Source organism: Bombina bombina, chromosome 3 (assembly GCF_027579735.1).
Source record: "Bombina bombina isolate aBomBom1 chromosome 3, aBomBom1.pri, whole genome shotgun sequence".
Classification (NCBI taxonomy): domain Eukaryota; kingdom Metazoa; phylum Chordata; class Amphibia; order Anura; family Bombinatoridae; genus Bombina; species Bombina bombina.
Window position 1 is genome coordinate 529,334,693 of NC_069501.1, and position 19,456 is coordinate 529,354,148.

General features: G+C 38.4%; 1 long non-coding RNA gene across 1 annotated transcript in view; it reads right to left on the bottom strand.

Moving 5' to 3' along the window:
* The window catches only part of LOC128653585 (uncharacterized), a 31,059-nt gene extending 13,578 nt beyond the window's left edge, over positions 1-17,481 (bottom strand). The window contains exons 1-2 of the long non-coding RNA XR_008401367.1: positions 17,265-17,481; positions 17,103-17,168 (exon numbers count right to left, since the gene is read on the bottom strand). This is a non-coding gene — a long non-coding RNA (uncharacterized LOC128653585). The remainder of the gene's footprint in view (positions 1-17,102; positions 17,169-17,264) is intronic.
* Positions 17,482-19,456: the final 1,975 nt, after the last annotated feature.

Consider the following 19,456-nt stretch of genomic DNA (forward strand, 5'->3'; position numbering starts at 1 on the left):
AGGGGGTTAAGGTTGTTAGTCTCAGACGTGTGAACTTCTATCATGCTGCACATCCTCTGCCTTAGGTGAAAGTATAACCTGGAAAGGGGAAAAAATTAGCTTTACAACATTGGCATTGTGACAAAGTGTCACCTTAGCTAGTTGGTTTACCTACTAGTGATTGCTAGATGGCAAAACATGCTTTAATTATTAACCTCTAGGACTCCTGTACGATGAGCTGAGCAGTGCAATGGGAATATTGAGACCCTTTGTGCGTAAAGAACTAAAGGGAGTGGGGCGAGTTGGGATATAGGGAAATTTGGGGGCAGGTGGGTAAAATGGCATAGGTGGGGAAAAGATTTTGTGTTAGGAGGGGAGGGATATGGGTAATGTAGGAGTTGGGAATAGTTAACTGCACTGGATAGTGGACTAGTAGAATAAGGTTGTAGTCTCTGGGAAGTAAGCTTCCGGCAGGCTTCTCGCACCCCACACTGAGTAAAAACTATGGCTCACAAAGAGATACAAAGGTTTGTAGCTTTATGACATAATTTTGTCTCAATACACTTTAAAGGATACTCAACATTCCAAATGGATCATGGTGGGTCATCAGGATGGGTTGGTAATCCTGGGCTGTGTCTTCGCAAAGTAAATAGGCCGTAGGGGTAAAAGAGGTCAAATGTCTTGCTAAATTGTAAGTCATTCAACCTCTTGTGCTGAAGACGGGGTCTGTTTCTGGATTAGCTGATGTGGGCCTTTTGCCTTCACCCTAGGGGGTAGTTGCTTCCAAGGTGGGGCATCCACCCGCAGGTTAGTCGAGGTTGTGTTGGGAGGTGAGGGTTAAGTCTGCATCAGGAGTAGGTCCCATGTGGTGAGAAGATCCCTGGCTTGACCCAGGGAGGTGATGATGTGCTGGACCTCATCTTTAGTAACAAACAGTCTAACAAGGAAGCCCCAGCGGTATTTAATTCCCTTGTGCCTCAGAATCTTGGTGAATTATTGGTAGGTCTGTTCAAACTTTGTGGTTTTAAGAGATCCTGAATTTACAGCCCTGAGAAACTTTTCCCTGAATGTGTAGAAGTGGAGCCTCACCACCTCTCTCGGCTTGTCAGCTATGGCTCTTGGCCCTATCTATGAGGGATTCTTGATCCCATAGAGTGCCCAGGGCAGTGGTGAAAAGATCCTGCAGGTAAGCTTGGAGATCTTTTGGTGGGATTGATTCCGGTATGTCCCTCAGACAGATGTTGTTATGCCTGGAGCGGTCCTCCAGGTCTGCTAGCTTGGTCTCTAGGGATGTGATTTGTTCTGCTAGAAATTCTGAGTAAGTGACCAAATTAGAGTGGTCCACCATGAGATCCTCTTGCTTGCACTCTAAGGTATTAGTGCGCTCACCAATAGAGGCTATATGTCTTCTTAGCTCCAGGCAGGATTTGTCAAAGCGTTTACAAATAGAGTCATGATGCAAGGCTAAAATGGTTTTGTGTCGACCATGTTGTTATTTGCTCCTGACAAGTGAGGTGCATAGGGGCATAGTAGTGGTTGATTGATAATTCTCTGCATTTGTTTCAGAGGAGCAGGCCGAGTCTGACAATTAAGATCTTGTCTCTGGATCCTGTTGGGAGTGTTGGAAGTGGTCTCTGTCTGTTTAGGTGTGAGGAGACCCTTTGTTTTTCTCCTAAGGGCCCTGGCTCCCAGGGCTGCAGGTTAGATGTAGGTTGCTATATGAGTAACACGAAGTATTGAGATTAAAGGCTGATAAGGTTCTTAGATGTGCAGCTACATAGAGTTTACTGCTTGTTTCTTGGGCTCGTGAATGGAGCCTCAATCCATAACTAGTTTTTTAGCCACAAAGCATGATTGACTCCCAAGCGACTATGCTAACCTAGTGGGCTAGCTAGTAACAGGATGGCAGGGTTGATTTTATGTGCCCGTACCCTAGTACCTATTCCAATAAGTGAGTAGGTTACTGTTAGGCTCTAGTAATGGGTAGATGGTTGGTAATAGTTGAGAGCCTGTTGCGTTTATTATTATTGCCGCCCACTTGTATATATGGTTAATAAATAACTTGGGAGACTGAGAGCCCAAGTTCAGATCTGACCATGGATGGATATAGGTGCGGGTTGAGGTTAAAGATCTTTGTGTGTCTCTAGGTTCTGCACCTTTCAGATGAAGTGGGATGTAATGAACTCTAGTGTTAGTAGGAGATAAGAAGTGCTTCACTTGGGCTTATTTTTGCCGAGTCACTTGCGCCTCTCCCCTAGGAATTTGTCCCCTAAGGATGATGTGGGTAAGGGTAGGGGGATATGACCTGCAGGCAAAAAGGGCCGGGGGAAAGGAAGGGGATAGAACAGCAAGCAAAAGGTAGTTAACAAAAGGAATACGCTTGTAGCCAGGTTCCCAGGTCTTCAACTGCAGGGCAGGGTAAAGCTACAGTGTGTTGGCAAAGAACAGCGCAATCTGCATGTTGTTCAGTGATCCCCCTGGTCACTGCACTTTGTATTATGTATGTTAGCCGCAAGCCCTGCTTTATTGAGTGGTTGCGGTATTGGTCTCGAGTCCTTAGCTCTTTTTAACAAGTAAGTTGCTGAAAGAAGTTATATGTATATGTTGGAGTCTCCAACGGTCTACTGTTTGCTTAATCAGAGTTGCTGTTGCTGTATTTGCACTGGGGCCTACCGGCTCAGTGGGAAGATGGCGGCGTTTCGTGCCAAAACGCGTAAGGGCCATGTATGGAGACAAAGTCTTCACTGGAAGTGTTTGGAGGCTTCTATAGGGCAAAACAGTCCTAGGGTGGAGCTGTTGGTCTTACCTCCAGGCCCGGATCTCACGTAAATCTTTGTGGCTGGTCTATAGTGTGGCTTTGTGGCTGCTCTATAGTGTGACTGCAGTGCTGTGGTGTCGGTTTGCGATCAGCAGTGATAGGACCTTGGGGAACCAGAGACTGTGCCGGCTGTGCAGATCTTCGTATCAGAGCCCCAACCCTGCTTGAATAGGTATGAGTGAAGTTTGAGTGCCGATCTACCGGTATTCTTTAGTCCGTGTCCCGTGATAGGCCGCAACCGCGGTGTGGTAGAGTTGTCGGGTCTTACGGTCTGCTGGATCGCTGAGCTTCCTCAGATCCCGGCTGGGTGATAGTGCAGGCAGTCAGGTACCGATTGAGGTACAGAAGGGTTTTCTTCCGGCGCTTTATGGCCAAATATTGCTGTCGTTTGGATGTAAAATTGTGGAGCTCCTAGGCTATGCGACTTCTCAGCTCTGCAGTTAACTTCGCCCCCCCTCTAGTGAGTTTTTTTAACTAAATGGAAAGCCTGAAACACAGCTTTATGCAAACACAAGGCCTTCAGAGGGAGGTAGGTGTTGCACCTAATTCACAGATTCTACAGAGGCAGTTGCCGTTAGGTGTTGTGCTGGTCCTATGCATTTTGAATTGCAATACAGCTTTATAACATTATTATATTTTGAATAACTTCATAGCACCTAATTTACTGAAACAGTTGTGCCTGCCTTTTCAAAGCTATACTATAAATACATAAATTAACAATACGTAATAAAAGTAGAAATAATGTAGGAAGTTTGCAGGTAGTAGGGAAAGAAGCAGCGAAAGTCAATGTTAAAAGTCAAATGCAGAGAATCAGCCTACACCATGTGATAATTAGTGATGTTGCGAATAGTTCGCCGGCCAATAGTTCGCCGGCCAATAGTTGCCGGCGAACATAGCATGTTCGCGTTCGCCGCTGCGGACGAACATATGCGATGTTGGGTCCGCCCCCTATACGTCATGATTGAGTAAACTTTGACCCTGTATCTCACAGTCTGCAGACACATTCCAGCCAATCAGCAGCAGACCCTCCCTCCCAGCTCCTGGACAGCAGCCATTTTAGATTCATTCGGAAGCTGCATTGTTAGTGAGAGAAGGGACAGTGTAGCTGCTGCTGATTTAATAGGGAAATTGATAGCTAGGCTAGTGTATTCAGTGTCCACTACAGTCCTGAAGGACTCATCTGATCTCTGCTGTAAGGACAGCACCCCAAAAAGCCCTTTTTAGGGCTACAACATCAGTCTGCTTTTTTTTTTTCCTGTGTAATCTAATTGCAGTTGCCAGCCTGCCAAGCCAATTGCCCAGTGCCACCACTCATATCTGGTGTAACAGTAGTGTAAATTATAAAAAAAAAACTTGTTTGACTGTGAAACATCTGTCTGCTAGTGTAATCTAATTGCAGTTGCCTGCCTGCCAGCGTGTGTGCCATGCCCACTTGCCCAGTATAAATTTAAAAAAATAAAAATAATTTTGACTGTGAAACATCAGTCTGCTAGTGTAATCTAATTGCAGTTGCCTGCCTGCCAGCGTGTCTGCCAGGCCCACTTGCCCAGTGCCACCACTCATATCTGGTGTAACAGTAGTGTAAATTTAAAAAAAAAAAAAAAAACTTTTTTGACTGTGAAACATCAGTCTGCTAGTGTAATCTAATTGCAGTTGCCTGCCTGCCAGCGTGTGTGCCAGGCCCACTTGCCCAGTGCCACCACTCATATCTGGTGTAACAGTAGTGTAAGTTTCCAAAAAAAAAAACTTTTTTGACTGTGAAACATCAGTCTGCTAGTGTAATCTAATTGCCTGCCAGCGTGTGTGCCAGGCCCACTTGCCCAGTGCCACCACTCATATCTGGTGTAACAGTAGTGTAAATTAAAAAAAACAAAAACTTTTTGGACTGTGAAACATCAGTCTGCTAGTGTAATCTAATTGCAGTTGCCTGCCTGCCAGCGTGTGTGCCAGGCTCACAGCTTATACTGTGCCCACTTGCCCAGTGCCACTAATCATATCTGGTGTAACAGTAGTGTAAATTTAAAAAAAAAAAAACTTTTTTGACTGTGAAACATCAGTCTGCTTGTGTAATCTAATTGCAGTTGCCTGCCTGCCAGCGTGTGTGCCAGGCCCACTTGCCCAGTGCCACCAGTCATATCTGGTGTAACAGTAGTGTAAATTTAAAAAAAACAACTTTTTTGACTGTGAAACATCAGTCTGCTAGTGTAATCTAATTGCAGTTGCCTGCCTGCCAGCATGTGTGCCAGGCCCACTTGCCCAGTGCCACCACTCATATCTGGTGTAACAGTAGTGCAAATTAAAAAAACAAAAACTTTTTTGACTGTGAAACATCAGTCTGCTTGTGTAATCTAATTGCAGTTGCTTGCCAGCGTGTGTGCCAGGCTCACAGCTTATACTGTGCCCACTTGCCCAGTGCCACCACTCATATCTGGTGTAACAGTAGTGTAAATTTAAAAAAAAAAAAACTTTTTTGACTGTGAAACATCAGTCTGCTTGTGTAATCTAATTGCAGTTAACTGCCTGCCAGCGTGTGTGCCAGGCTCACAGCATATACTGTGCCCACTTGCCCAGTGCCACCACTCATATCTTGTTTAATAGTAGTGTAAGTGTACATTTAAAAAAAAAAAAAAAACTTTTTGGACTGTGAAACATCAGCCTGCTTTTTTATGTCAGGCTCACAGAGTATACTGTGCCCACTTGCCCAGTGCCACCACTCATATCTTGTTTAATAGTAGTGTAAGTCTACATTTAAAAAAAACCCAACTTTTTGGACTGTGAAACATCAGTCTGCTTTTTTGTGTTAGGCTCACTGCGTATGCTGTGCCCACTTGCCCAGTGCCACTACTCATATCTTGTTTAATAGTAGTGTAAGTGTACATTTAAAAAAAAAAAAACTTTTTGGACTGTGAAACATCAGCCTGCTTTTTTGTGTCAGGCTCACAGAGTATACTGTGCCCACTTGCCCAGTGCCACCACTCATATCTTGTTTAATAGTAGTGTAAGTCTACATTTAAAAAAAAAAAAAACTTTTTGGACTGTGAAACATCAGTCTGCTTTTTTGTGTCAGGCTCACTGCGTATACTGTGCCCACTTGCCCAGTGCCACCACTCATATCTTGTTTAATAGTAGTGTAAGTGTACATTTAAAAAAAAAAAAACTTTTTGGACTGTGAAATATCAGTTTTGTTACGATACCAATTTGATTGAGGGGATTGTTTAAACAAGGTGTGATTCCATTGGTTTCAAGGGGTATTTGCAGGTGTGTTTAAAGTATCACTACAGCCTGATGAAACGGCTCTGTGCAGCCGAGAAACCCGTTGCTGGTTTCTTTTTAAACTTTTAATAAATTGTTTTAATTATACCCCTTTGGAGTCCTTCTCCCCTTCATTAAAATACCCTGTTTCCTGTGGGGTTTGGACGCTATTGACATCTGCTTTTTTGCACTCACTGAGTACGTTCCTGCCGCTGGGGTTTCGGAGGAGAGGTGTGTGTCAAGGTCCACCACTGATTGGTCGAATTACCCTCCGGAGAAAGGTGTGGATGCGATTCCTTCCCTGACTGGCTGAAGGGCCCCACGTGACGATTTGGTGTCTTTTGCCGTGTTTATCTGCCGAGCGACGAATAGGTCCCGGTCTGCTGGTTTTGGCACGTTCCAGTGCCGCTTCGTTTGTGAGTATTCCCATCGTTTGATTTTAAATGTTCCTTGTACCTACGTTATTACCCTATTGGCGCCTCTTTGTTCCTGCCTAGGATTGTTTGGTTAATCTAGCTATTTAAACTATTAACCCCTAATCTGCCAATAACCCACATCACAATAAACCTAATAAATCTATTAACCCCTAAACCGCCAATAACCCACATCGCAATTAACTAAACACTAAGCCCCCTAACTGATCACTGAGCCCCCTAACCTAACTCCCCCTAAATTAACCCCATTACATAAATTAAAATAATCCTAAATTACAATTAGAATAAAAAACCTAACATTATTTTAAAAATAAAAAAAATAAGTTTAAATTAAGCTAAAATTACATAAAATAAAAAAAGTCTAACATTACATAAAATAATAAACAAGATTATCAAAAATAAAAAAAATAAACCTAATCCCTATGAAAATAAAAAGCCCCCCAAAATAAAAACACCCCCTAATCTAATACTAAACTACCAATATCCCTTAAAAGGGCCTTTTGTAGGGCTTTGCCCTAAATTACACAGCTCTTTTCCTTAAAAAAATACTAAGTCCCCCTCTAACAGTAAAACCCCTCACCCACCAAACCCCCCAAAATAAAAAAAACCTAATACTAAAAAATCCTAAACTACCCATTGCCCCTAAAGGGGCATTTTGTATGGGCATTACCCTTAAAAGCAATCAGCTTTTTTAAGATTGCCCAAAATCCCTAATCTAAAAAATAAAAACCACCCCAAAAAAGAAAGAAAAAAAAAGGCCTAACTCTAACCCCCAGATAGGTACTCATGGTTCCTGAAGTCCGGCGGTGAAGTCTTCTTCCCAGCGGCGAACGATTCCTGAAGTCCGGCGGTGAAGTCTTCTTCCAAGCGGCAACCTCTTCTATCTTCATCCTGGACCGCGGAACTGAAGACCGGCAACAGCGAAACCATGGAGCGTGGAGGATCCTCTTCGTACGATAGCCGCCGTACACTGAATAGTGAATTTAAATTACGCAATTAAATATAGCGTCCCTTGCATTTCTTTTGGCTGATTTGATTCTTCAAATTCAAATAAACCGATAGGATGAAAACTACTGAAATCCTATTGGCTGATTTGAACATTTGAATGCACTTTTAAGGGCAGTAAAAGAGCTGAATGGCCTTTTAAGGGCAATACCCATATAAATACCCCTTTGAGGGAAATGGGTAGTTTAGGATTTTTTGTGTTAGATTTTTTTTATTTTGGGGGATTTGGTGGGTGGGGGGTTTTACTGTTAGAGGGGGACTTAGTATTTTTTTTAAGGAAAAGAGCTGTTTAACTTAGGGCCATTTTAAGACTTTTTTTATTTTCTCTAATTTTAGCTTAATTTAAACTTAGTTTTTTTAATTTTAATTGTAATTAAGTATTATTTCAATAATGTAATGAGGTTAATTTAGGGGATGTAAGGTTAGGGGGCTTAGTGATTAGTTAGGGGGCTTAGTGATTAGTTAATTGTGATGTGGGTTATTGGTGGTTTAGGGGTTGATAGATTTATTAGGTTAATTGCGATAGGGGTTAATAGTTTAAATAGCTAGATTGCGTTGTGTGGGTTGGCGGATAAGGGGTTAATAGATTTAATAGATACCTTGCGATGTGGGGGCATTGCGGATTAGGGGTTAATAGATTTAATAGTTTGCTTTGTGGGGGCATTGCGGATTAGGGGTTAATAGATTTCATAGATAGTTTGCGTTGTGGGGGCATTGCAGATTAGGGGTTAATAGTTTAAATAGCTAGTTTGCGATGTGGGGCATGGAAGTTTAGTGGTTAATAGATTTATTATAAGTTGCGATGTGGGGGTGGCGGATAGAGGGGTTTTGACGTGTCAGGTTAGATTTCAATGAGAAAAAGGTCTCAAAGAGCACCTTTTTCCTGTTTTACACCTATTTGAGCTGGGTGTAATTTTTGTTAATGTATTGGCAGCCTCCAAGAGTGTAGTAACAGTTTGCACAGGCATTGGAAACCACGTATAATTTAAAGATTAGCGGCTTCCTAAACTTTGTATGGGACACGATAATGTTTATGGCAGCTGGAGTCTGGTTGCCAAAAATTGAGGTATAACGGGCCGTTGGAAGCAGTCGATAAACGATATTGCTTCCGACAGCATATTTATCGGTTTGCGAGTGCACGCAAATGGAATTACGGCTCAAAGGAAGCTAGCCCATAGTTAGTTTATAGAGTAGCAGTTCAAACAGGCCTCTTTTCAAGGAACATAGGCAAATGTAAATCAGACCAAAGTTCAGATATTCAGATAGATTAACAAGAGTAAAGAGCACTGGAAACAGGAATAGAATGGGGTACACAAGTAGATGATAAGCAAGCAATATCCAAGCACCATCTGCAAAATTGAGACATAGACTAGGGTGGTATTGCAAAGTATTGCAACATACATACAAACAAGGGCTTAAAAAGTGATTTTATGGAATTGATAGAGGTGTAAAAAGGAAATTCTGCAAGTTCACACCAACACAATTAAATATTAGTGACCAGGAACCTTCAACAAGCAGGTAGGCCTCTACACAGTAATTTTACCAGCAACCAGCTATCTTCTGGATGCAGGAAGACCTCTACAAAGTAACCTTACTAGCAACCAGCTATCTTCAGGAAGCAGGTAGACCTCTATAAAGTAACCTTACTAGCAACCAGCTATCTTCAGGAAGCAGGTAGACCTCTATAAAGTAACCTTACTAGCAAACAGCTATCTTCAGGAAGCAAGTAGACCTCTACAAAGTAACCTTACTAGCAACCAGCTATCTTCAGGAAGCAAGTAGACCTCTACAAAGTAACCTTACTAGCAAACAGGAACCTTCAGAAAGCAGGTTGGCCTCTACAAAGTAACCTAACCCAGACAGTGGCATACCCAGTGTACACAATCCCTCACACTGCTATAATATAACATATATTTTATATTATATATTATAACTAGCGCTGCAGAATCTGTTAGCACTCTACATATACCTGATAATAATAATAATATAACATATATTATAATTTTAATAACATATCACAAAACCAAGGAAGTAAACCCCAAGAGCAAATAGGTCTAAGAAATTTGTATATATCTTTGTAATCTTAAGATGGCAAGGAAGGCAAAGTCAAGATTAATACGTAATAGCTCAAATAATAATTGTATGAGAGAGCTGTGAAAATATTTAGTGCTATATATAGAACTTAAATGTCAGTCTGAAATTCTTCTCTTGGTGCCTAGAGCAGAAAAATATGTTCCTTGCCCAAGGTGACAAAGAGCTTAGATTTCTAAAGAAAAAAATATTATTGTTAACCCCAAAGGTATTGAGCAGTTTCAAAATCTCTGTCATATACAAAAAATAAAAAATTACATGAGACAATGCGTTTGTGTTTACATAGTTGCTGCTAATGAATTATCATTAGCAGTAAAGCATTCATTTTTCCCTTGGAAGTTTAAATTGACTAGATTTTCTCAGTTTGCGCTTCCTAAATCTTGACTATGGTTTACCATGTGTCTCTCACTGAAATCAATGGGAGGCCCTTAACACGAATTAGCAACACAATTACATTATATTAACACTGACCAAAACTTATGTATCTCATTACTAGACATTAAAGCACAAAGATCAGGCAAAATGGTATAAAAGTATACCAAAAACAATTCCGTTTGTACAGTATCTAAGGAAAACATAATTGGCATGTATAAAATAAAACCTTTGCAATCCAAACCCATTCTGAAAAGTGTTAAACAAACTGGATGCCATTTGTATATAGACATGTTTGGCCAGTGTTTATATTTAACTTTTTGAGTTTTTCATCTAAAAATAAGAACAATTTGGGAAATAATTTTCTCATAGTAGAAAGTGGCCACAACTGTTTACATTCTCTTAAACTGAATATTCACAGTTCTCACACTGTAAATCCTTTTTAATTATAGTCCCAAGTTGCAGAAGTCACTCTATATCTCACTTTACAGACCCAGATTTTAAAATCTCACTGTAAAAGTAGTGATTTCAAAACCTCACTTTACAGACCCAGATTTCAAAATCTCACTGTACAAGTAGTGATTTCAAAACCGCACTTTACAATATGCCATATACAGACTGCAATTTTAGAACCTCACTACTGTACAGACTACGATTTCAGAACATCACTGTACAGACTACAATTTTAGAATCTTACTGTTCATACTATGATTTCAGAATCTCATTGTACAGACTACGATTTCAGAACATCACTGTACAGACTACGATTTTAGAATCTTGCTGTTCATACTACGATTTCAGAATCTCATTGTACAGACAACGATTTTAGAACCTCACTGTACAGACTACGATTTCAGAACCTAACTGTTTAAACCATGATTTCAGAACCTAACTGTTTAAACCACAATTTCAGAAGCTCACTGTACAGACTACGATTTTAGAACCTCACTGTTCAGACCACGATTTCAGAATCTCATTGTACAGACTATGATTTTAAAACATCACTGTACAGAATACGATTTCAGAACCTCACTGTACAGACTACGATTTCAGAACCTCACTGTACCGTCTAAGATTTCAGAACCTCACTGTACCGACTACAGTTTCAGAACCTCACTGTACCAACTACGATTTCAGAACCTCACTGTACCGACTACAATTTCAGAACCTCACTGTACCAACTGCAATTTCAAAACCTCACTGTACCGACTACAATTTTCAGAACCTCACTGTACAGACTACAATTTTCAGAACCTCACTGTATCAACTGCAATTTCAGAACCTCACTGTACCAACTACAATTTCAGAAACTTACTGTACAGACCATGATTTTAGAACCTCACTGTTCAGACCACAATTTCTGAGTCTCGTACAGATTATGATTTCAGAACCTCACTGTACAGACTACGATTAACAAAGAACAAGGTGGCACACGAGTTAAAGGCTATACCTTTATTAACGAGCAACGTTACAGGGCACCTGCCCCTTTCTCAAGCTAATCACAAATACAATTGAAAAGCCTTATGTAGGCCTAATAATAAAACAGGTGACCAATCACAAAGCATGGGAGTGGTTACGAGGTTTGACATCATCACACGTCATTTCATTGGATACAAAAATGCTATAAACACAACACAAAACAATCTTTCACCCCTTTCCCATTAGAGAATTGGAGACCAGATTAAAAACAAATGCAGCAAGTTGCCAACCATACACACCGTAACTGAATTTTAATACCTAAGTTTCAGGGAAGATAAATAGCCTATAGTGATTAAATTAAGGGTAAGAAATCAAATTCTCTTTTAAGTCCCTTTGGGGACATGATATTAAGTAGCCAAATCCATTTGGCTTCTTTATTAAGGAGGTCCCTAACTCTATGGCCCCATCTAGGTTTTTTGGGGCACTATCAATAATCATGTACCTCAACTGATTGGCCTGATGGCCCATTTCTGCAAAATATGCCGGAACAGGGAGATGTAACATTTTGTCATTGTGGATAGTCGACTTATGTTGACAAATGCGGTCTCTTATCTTTTCATTTCACCAACATATAATAGCCCACGTGGGCATTTTAGCACATAAACAACATGTCGAATCACAGGTGTAAAAACCTTTAATATGATATTTCTTCCCAGTGTAAGGATGGGAAAACGTTCCTCCCTTAATGATGTTATTGCATTGGGCACACCCCAAGCATAGGAACGTGCTCTGCTTGGGGGTCCCAAAGAATTGGTGTTGGGCACTACTAGTTTGCTTGGCAGGCATGGCATGAACCAACTGTCTGCCTATTGTGTTGCCTCTATGATATGAGGCTCTGGGAAATTCCTGGAACTCCATAATCTCTGGACATGCCTCTTTTAATAAATACCAGTGTTTTTTTGATGATATTGAACACTTATTAGCTCATAGTATTGTATGAGCTCACAAAATTCAATCTCATTGACTACTTACAAATCTCTCCTTCATGTAATTAGACCTGACCTGTTTGGTTTCTGGATCTGACATTATCCTTTCTATTCTCAACAGCTGTGATTTAGGCACACTTAGGAACACCCTTTTACATAGAAGTAGTTTTCATCCACCACAGGTTTTCCAATCAGTAGTTTTCACAAAAAGATCAGTAACCAATCCACCATCCTTTTTTGAAACCATTGTGTCTAAAAATTCTACCCTTTGTTTATCCATTTTGCTACTGATTTTCAATGCTGGGTCTAAATTCCATTAGTGTTTCAGGGGGCCCCCGGTACACAATGAACAAATCATCTATGTAGCGGAACCAACCCTGACAGAATTGGGTAAAGAGTGTTATAGTACAGATCCCACGACTCCCAGACTATGATTAACCTCACTAAGATTTCTATATCTGTTAAGAAATTTGCAGTTTTCAACAAACAAGTCTGAATGGCAAATAGTTAACTCCAAATCAAAACAACGTGATTACTGAGAGAAACACCTTCCCTAAAGACAAGAATACTGTACTTTATAATCCTTATAAAATGAAAGATTGTAATAACAGGTTTTCCAAATGCCATCTCTCAATGTTGTGGTCAGGATTTCTGGTTTCTAGCGGTTTCTATAGATCACGTTATCTTTACAGGATAACATGTATATGTATATTAATCAACATATACATATGTAAATATCAGTCCAACTCACTTCCTACAGAATAAACAAAAACAATTATGTCTTGCATAGTAGAGACTGATGGGAAAATGGACAGTTTGCATTTAACACCTGCATATTTTTTAGTAGCTTGTAAAACATAATAGGCGAGGTCGCACACGCAAATATCGATATTGCTGAAGCGATATTTAGCGCTCAATTTATAATCTAGCCCAATGATTTTGAGAGTCAAAATTGTTACCGTTTTACATTTGGTAAATATCGTCAAAGGGGTGAAAAACATTGACAAAACAAAAGTACAAAGTAAAACAACTTTATTAGGTACAGAGGGCCGTAATTCCTGTTCCTAAGTATGCATGGTCTATTTTTTTACAGCTGTTGCACGTGTGCAGAGTGGTAAAAACATTTTCGCAGACTAGAAAAAGAAAAGGAATAAAAAACTATACAAAAAGTATAGGAATAGAGTGTGCCAATATTAGAATGGAAATGTGGGGAAAAATGCTGTGAAACCCCCAAAAAATTGGTAATAATGAAAAGATAATAAATAATCTATTGAAGTGATAATATGTGTAACAAGTGACAATAATATATGTGTTAAAAAAAATACAATATCAAATCTAAAACTAAAACTGAAAAAAGCAAATGATTTTCATTTGAACTAAAAAGAAACTAATATGTGACCATTTACCTTGAAACAGTAACACATAACAAAAAGTAAATATAATGGTGACACAAAGGAAAAAAGAAAAATGAATGCGATGAAATAGATACAATGAAATAAAATTGACAATGTGAATAAAACCACAATTGGTGATGTGACAAGCAAAGTCCGTTTTTTTTTTTTTTTTTTTTTTTTTTTAAAGTATATATGGATGTAGAACGAGAATTTTCAATCCTAGGATTGATGGGTTGTACACCTATGTAGCACTCATTCCCTAATTAATAGTGGCAAAATTGGACAAGATGGGTGTATCTTGGGAGGAGGAAGTGCGTGGCGATGTATTAAAATATAACCTTTATTGGTAATTTTTAAAATAAAAAGCAACAAACAAAATTGACATACAAACTTTATTAAAAACACAGGCTTGGGTCTATAAGGGTTTCTTCCGTTGTTCCCGGATTATATAGAGTGGTTATGTCATGTTTTGATAATAACTTAGTTTATAGTAAGTTTTAGGTCGGGATAATCTCAGTAATTGTGGATTATTTTGATATTCTTAGAGCTTATATTGTATTAATAAAACTGCTTTGTTATGATGTTGACTCTATATTTGTATATGTTGTCTGTGACTCACAGTTCAATTCAAATTATGGTATTGGATATATTGGAATAAATATCCGTTAGTTTCATCAAAATTAAATCAAAATTTCTGTTGGTGTAGAATTATTTTCTTATTATATTGCATTGGTATATATCTCTGTGTGACAATATCTAGTTTCCTTTACACATGTATTACTTGTGTCATACGTTGTATATATATCTTGATCTGCTTTAGTAGGAAAAATTATATGCTAGGTGTTATTTTTGAATAGACTTCTAGCTAAGTAAAGACAGACAAAGCTGTCTCTGTTAAGTGTGGTAGCACTTGTCAGTCAGTTAACCAGTTAACCTCTGTATAGTCTGGTTTTCGTATTTTAGTGAATACTTGTGTCTACAAGAACATTATGCTTATACCACCACAATGAAGTTTGATATGTTGCTAAAATACTGTTACGCTTCATACAGATCTAATATTGTTTCTTTAATCCGTACATTTTTGATTATGACAGAATACTTAGGTAATATTGCAATTATACAAATGTATTACTTGTGTCATACGTTGTACATATATCTTGATCTGCTTTTATTTGGAAAAATTATATGCTAGGTGCTATTTTTGAATAGGCTTCTAGCTAAGTAACGACAGACACCGCAAACACTCAGTTAATTATTAGCACAATGCCGCTTAAAACATCAAATGCCTAGTTGGGTAATACGATTTAACCAGTTAATACTCAGTACAAGTAGAGCAAAGTACATTAATTAATAACAGCTATTTCTTAGTAGCGCTTTAATATATGCATGTGACTGCTATAACTCTTACAAGTGAATTGAACACAGTAAGAATTCAATATTAATAACTTTAATGACCAATGGTGAGAATATTATCACAACTCTCTTATGTGAACGTATACTGCAACAAAAGATTGGTTTTACAAAGCTGATATTATATCCAACGCTAAAGCTAAGTCAGGAAGATAAATGCATGATAGACAGTATCTCTATGTAGCAAATCACGAACAGAATATTATCACAACTCTCTTATGTGAACGTATACTGCAACAAAAGATTGGTTTTACAAAGCTGATATTATATCCAACGCTAAAGCTAAGTCAGGAAGATAAATGCATGATAGACAGTATCTCTATGTAGCAAATCACGAACAGAATATTATCACAACTCTCTTATGTGAACGTATACTGCAACAAAAGATTGGTTTTACAAAGCTGATATTATATCCAACGCTAAAGCTAAGTCAGGAAGATAAATGCATGATAGACAGTATCTCTATGTAGCAAATCACGAATAGCTTGTTACCAATACTATTCAGATCATACTAACTGACACTAATATAATGTGTTATAATTGAAACATTGCCTAAGTATTTTGTCATAACAAAAAATGTACGGATTAAAGAAACAATATTAGATCTGTATGAAGCACAATAGTGTTTTAGCAATATATCAAACTTCATTGTGGTGGCATAAGCACAATGTTCTTGCAGACACAAGTATTCACTAAAATACGAAAACGAGACTATACAGAGGTCAACTGGTTAACTGACTGATAAGTGCTATCACACTTTATAGAGACAACTCTGTCTGTCGTTACTTAGCTAGAAGCCTATTCAAAAATAGCACCTAGCATATAATTTTTCCAAATAAAAGCAGATCAAGATATATGTACAACGTATGACACAAGTAATACATTTGTATAATTGCAATATTACCTAAGTATTCTGTCATAATCAAAAATGTACGGATTAAAGAAACAATATTAGATCTGTATGAAGCGTAACAGTATTTTAGCAACATATCAAACTTCATTGTGGTGGTATAAGCATAATGTTCTTGTAGACACAAGTATTCACTAAAATATGAAAACCAGACTATACAGAGGTTAACTGGTTAACTGACTGACAAGTGCTACCACACTTAACAGAGACAGCTTTGTCTGTCTTTACTTAGCTAGAAGTCTATTCAAAAATAACACCTAGCATATAATTTTTCCCACTAAAGCAGATCAAGATATATATACAACGTATGACACAAGTAATACATGTGTAAAGGAAACTAGATATTGTCACACAGAGATATATACCAATGCAATATAATAAGAAAATAATTCCACACCAACAGAAATTTTGATTTAATTTTGATGAAACTAACGGATATTTATTCCAATATATCCAATACCATAATTTGAATTGAACTGTGAGTCACAGACAACATATACAAATATAGAGTCAACATCATAACAAAGCAGTTTTATTAATACAATATAAGCTCTAAGAATATCAAAATAATCCACAATTACTGAGATTATCCCGACCTAAAACTTACTATAAGCTAAATTATTATCAAAACATGACATAACCACTCTATATAATCCGGGAACAACGGAAGAAACCCTTATAGACCCAAGCCTGTGTTTTTAATAAAGTTTGTATGTCGATTGTGTTTGTTGCTTTTTATTTTAAAAATTACCAATAAAGGTTTAATACATCCCCACGCACTTCCTCCTCCCAAGATACACCCATCTTGTCCAATTTTGCCACTATTAATTAGGGAATGAGTGCTACATAGGTGTACAACCCATCAATCCTAGGATTGAAAATTCTCATTCTACATAACAAGTACACAGCACCTCAGCCATTTCTCAATACAATACACCTGGACTATAGATAGATTTATACATACAATATACTCATAGATCCAGGGATCAACAGGCTACCTTAAGTTGTAAATTTGTGCAGTGCCATTAGTACCTCGCTTTTCTTTGTTATATATGGATGTAGGCTGCTTTTCTTGAAACCGGTGGTGAGTCAGTGGATCTAAATGGTGGAAACAAAAAGAAAGCACCTCATGGTGTGGATAACTCAAAACATTTGTATGACACAGTGACGTGTAACAAGTGGAAAGGTACTCACAAGGAGAGTGGCACTCTTATTACAAGAAGTGCAAACAGGCAGGCTGATGTTTTCAGCCGTCAGTAAGCTAGAAGTGGATGTGGTTTAATCGGCAACAGGTCCGGCTGTCAGCTCTCCACAATAGGAACACAGGCTCCCTCTGTCTGCAAGTGGCTTGTACAAATTGGTTCTAATATACAGCCAGAGAAAATACAGCACCGTAAAGGCTACAAGCAGTCCTTTGGGGATACTACTAAAAGAATAATGGCCACAATAAGAGAGTAGTTCCCTTCTCCAAACTGAAACAGGATACTTAAAACATCTGGATAAAATAGTGTTTATTTTAGCTTAAAACGCGTTTCGCGGCCATAAGCTCCTGGCCGTTTTATCAAGTTTCATCCTTTAGCATTAGAGCAGTCACAGCACTCCAGCAAGACTGCAGATTTCCCCATGTTACTCTCACCTTGTTATTCCTCACTTCGACTACTATATTTTATATCCACCACTTACTGAAATATAGTAGTAGGGGAGGACAGACAATGGTTTCAGCGAGGGAACTTATTCTGAACTTCTTCCCTGCCTGCTCTCTCTCATTACCGAGTCACTAAAGGTTCATAAAATGAAATATATTTTTTTTTCTTCTCATGTGTCTGCAATAGGATACTTGGCATATGTTTAATGCAGTGTATCTATGGAGGTCTAATTTACATAATACAATATTTTTTTACAGTGTTCTGTGTGCTAAATATAGGGGACCTCTTGTCTTTTTGCCATAGCTGGGCTTATCTTCACCTGATATTTCTACCTTACAATATAACAGAGCTGCTATCTCATTTTATGGATTGCATTTATTTTGTTTATTTTTTAAAAATTAAAGCAAAACTACTGGTTCAAATGGGTGGAGCCATCTGAGGGGTGGGGTTTTATTAAAGAGGTGGGGTCTAGCACCCCACCATTTTCAAAATTTACCAGCTGCTACTGTTAAAAGAGATCAGCATTACAGGAGGGGGCAAATGACAGGCCCTTCTCTAAGATCCAGACGTATGTATCAGAGAGAACTATGTCTGTTATGTTGATAATCTGTAATCCACCAGCTATCGTTGTGATCTCCTCAACCAACCTTCCCTGCTTTTGTATCACTTGTTTACTTTGTACCCCTATTTTGTTCTATTTCTTAGGCCCTTTCTCCCTTTTCCTCTATCTTTTTTTTCCCTTTGACCAGCAATATCACACCTGATATGATTGGTCCTTTAAGTGTACATTTGGGAGTGCACTCTGGTTGTAAAAATGAGAGCTTGTGTACTTAAGGCATAGATGCAGCGTGTAACTATAAAGGTGTTTCTTTACTCAATACAGTTTATAAAATAGGAAAAATATTGATTTTTTTGCAAGGTAAATATAAAGAAAGTATATTTTGCTATTGCTATTTTGTGGTTGTTTGTGTTTATTGTTCCTTAAAGGGGCTAGGAAACTTGATAAGGTTAATATTATTATTAGTAGTAGTAGTAGTAGAAGTTGTACAATTTATAGCAGTAACTTTAGGAATTTACTAGATAACATTGTAACATATTCCCTGTAGAATTTTGTATTCATTCTCAAGATGTTGTCTAACAAGGAAGAACAGCATTCAAATGTAGTAAAGATTGGAATCTAATATTGGCTGCTGCAAGTAATACATTTTTTTCTCTGAAAAAGATATTGGTGTAGGAAACCTGGACATTTTATACTAAAACTTTTTGGCAGAAAAAATAAGTTATCCCATACTTGGGTTAAGTGTATTAATAGAAAATAAATGTTTTGTCAATTTGTGATAGAAAAGATTGTATGTCATTGATAAATTGATGAAAATGCTAAACTATTGCCTCCTTTATGCCTTATTCCAGGTCATCTTCTCTGATGAGTACAATTTTCAGCTTTGCCTAACACCTTGTCTTCTAATTGTTAGACAGAGACCTGGAGAGCCCTGCAAGCCACAGTGTCTCACACCCACTGTGAAATTTGGTGGAGGATCGGTGATGATCTGGGTGTGCTTCAGCAAGCCTGAAATCGGGCAGATTTATCTTTTTGAAGGACGCATAAATCAAGCCACGTACAATGTTATCCTGGAAGAAAACTTGCTTCCTTTTGCTCTGACAATGTTCCCCAACTCTGAGGACTTTTTCCAGTAGGACAATGCTACATGCCACATAGCCAGGTCAATGAAGGTGTGGATA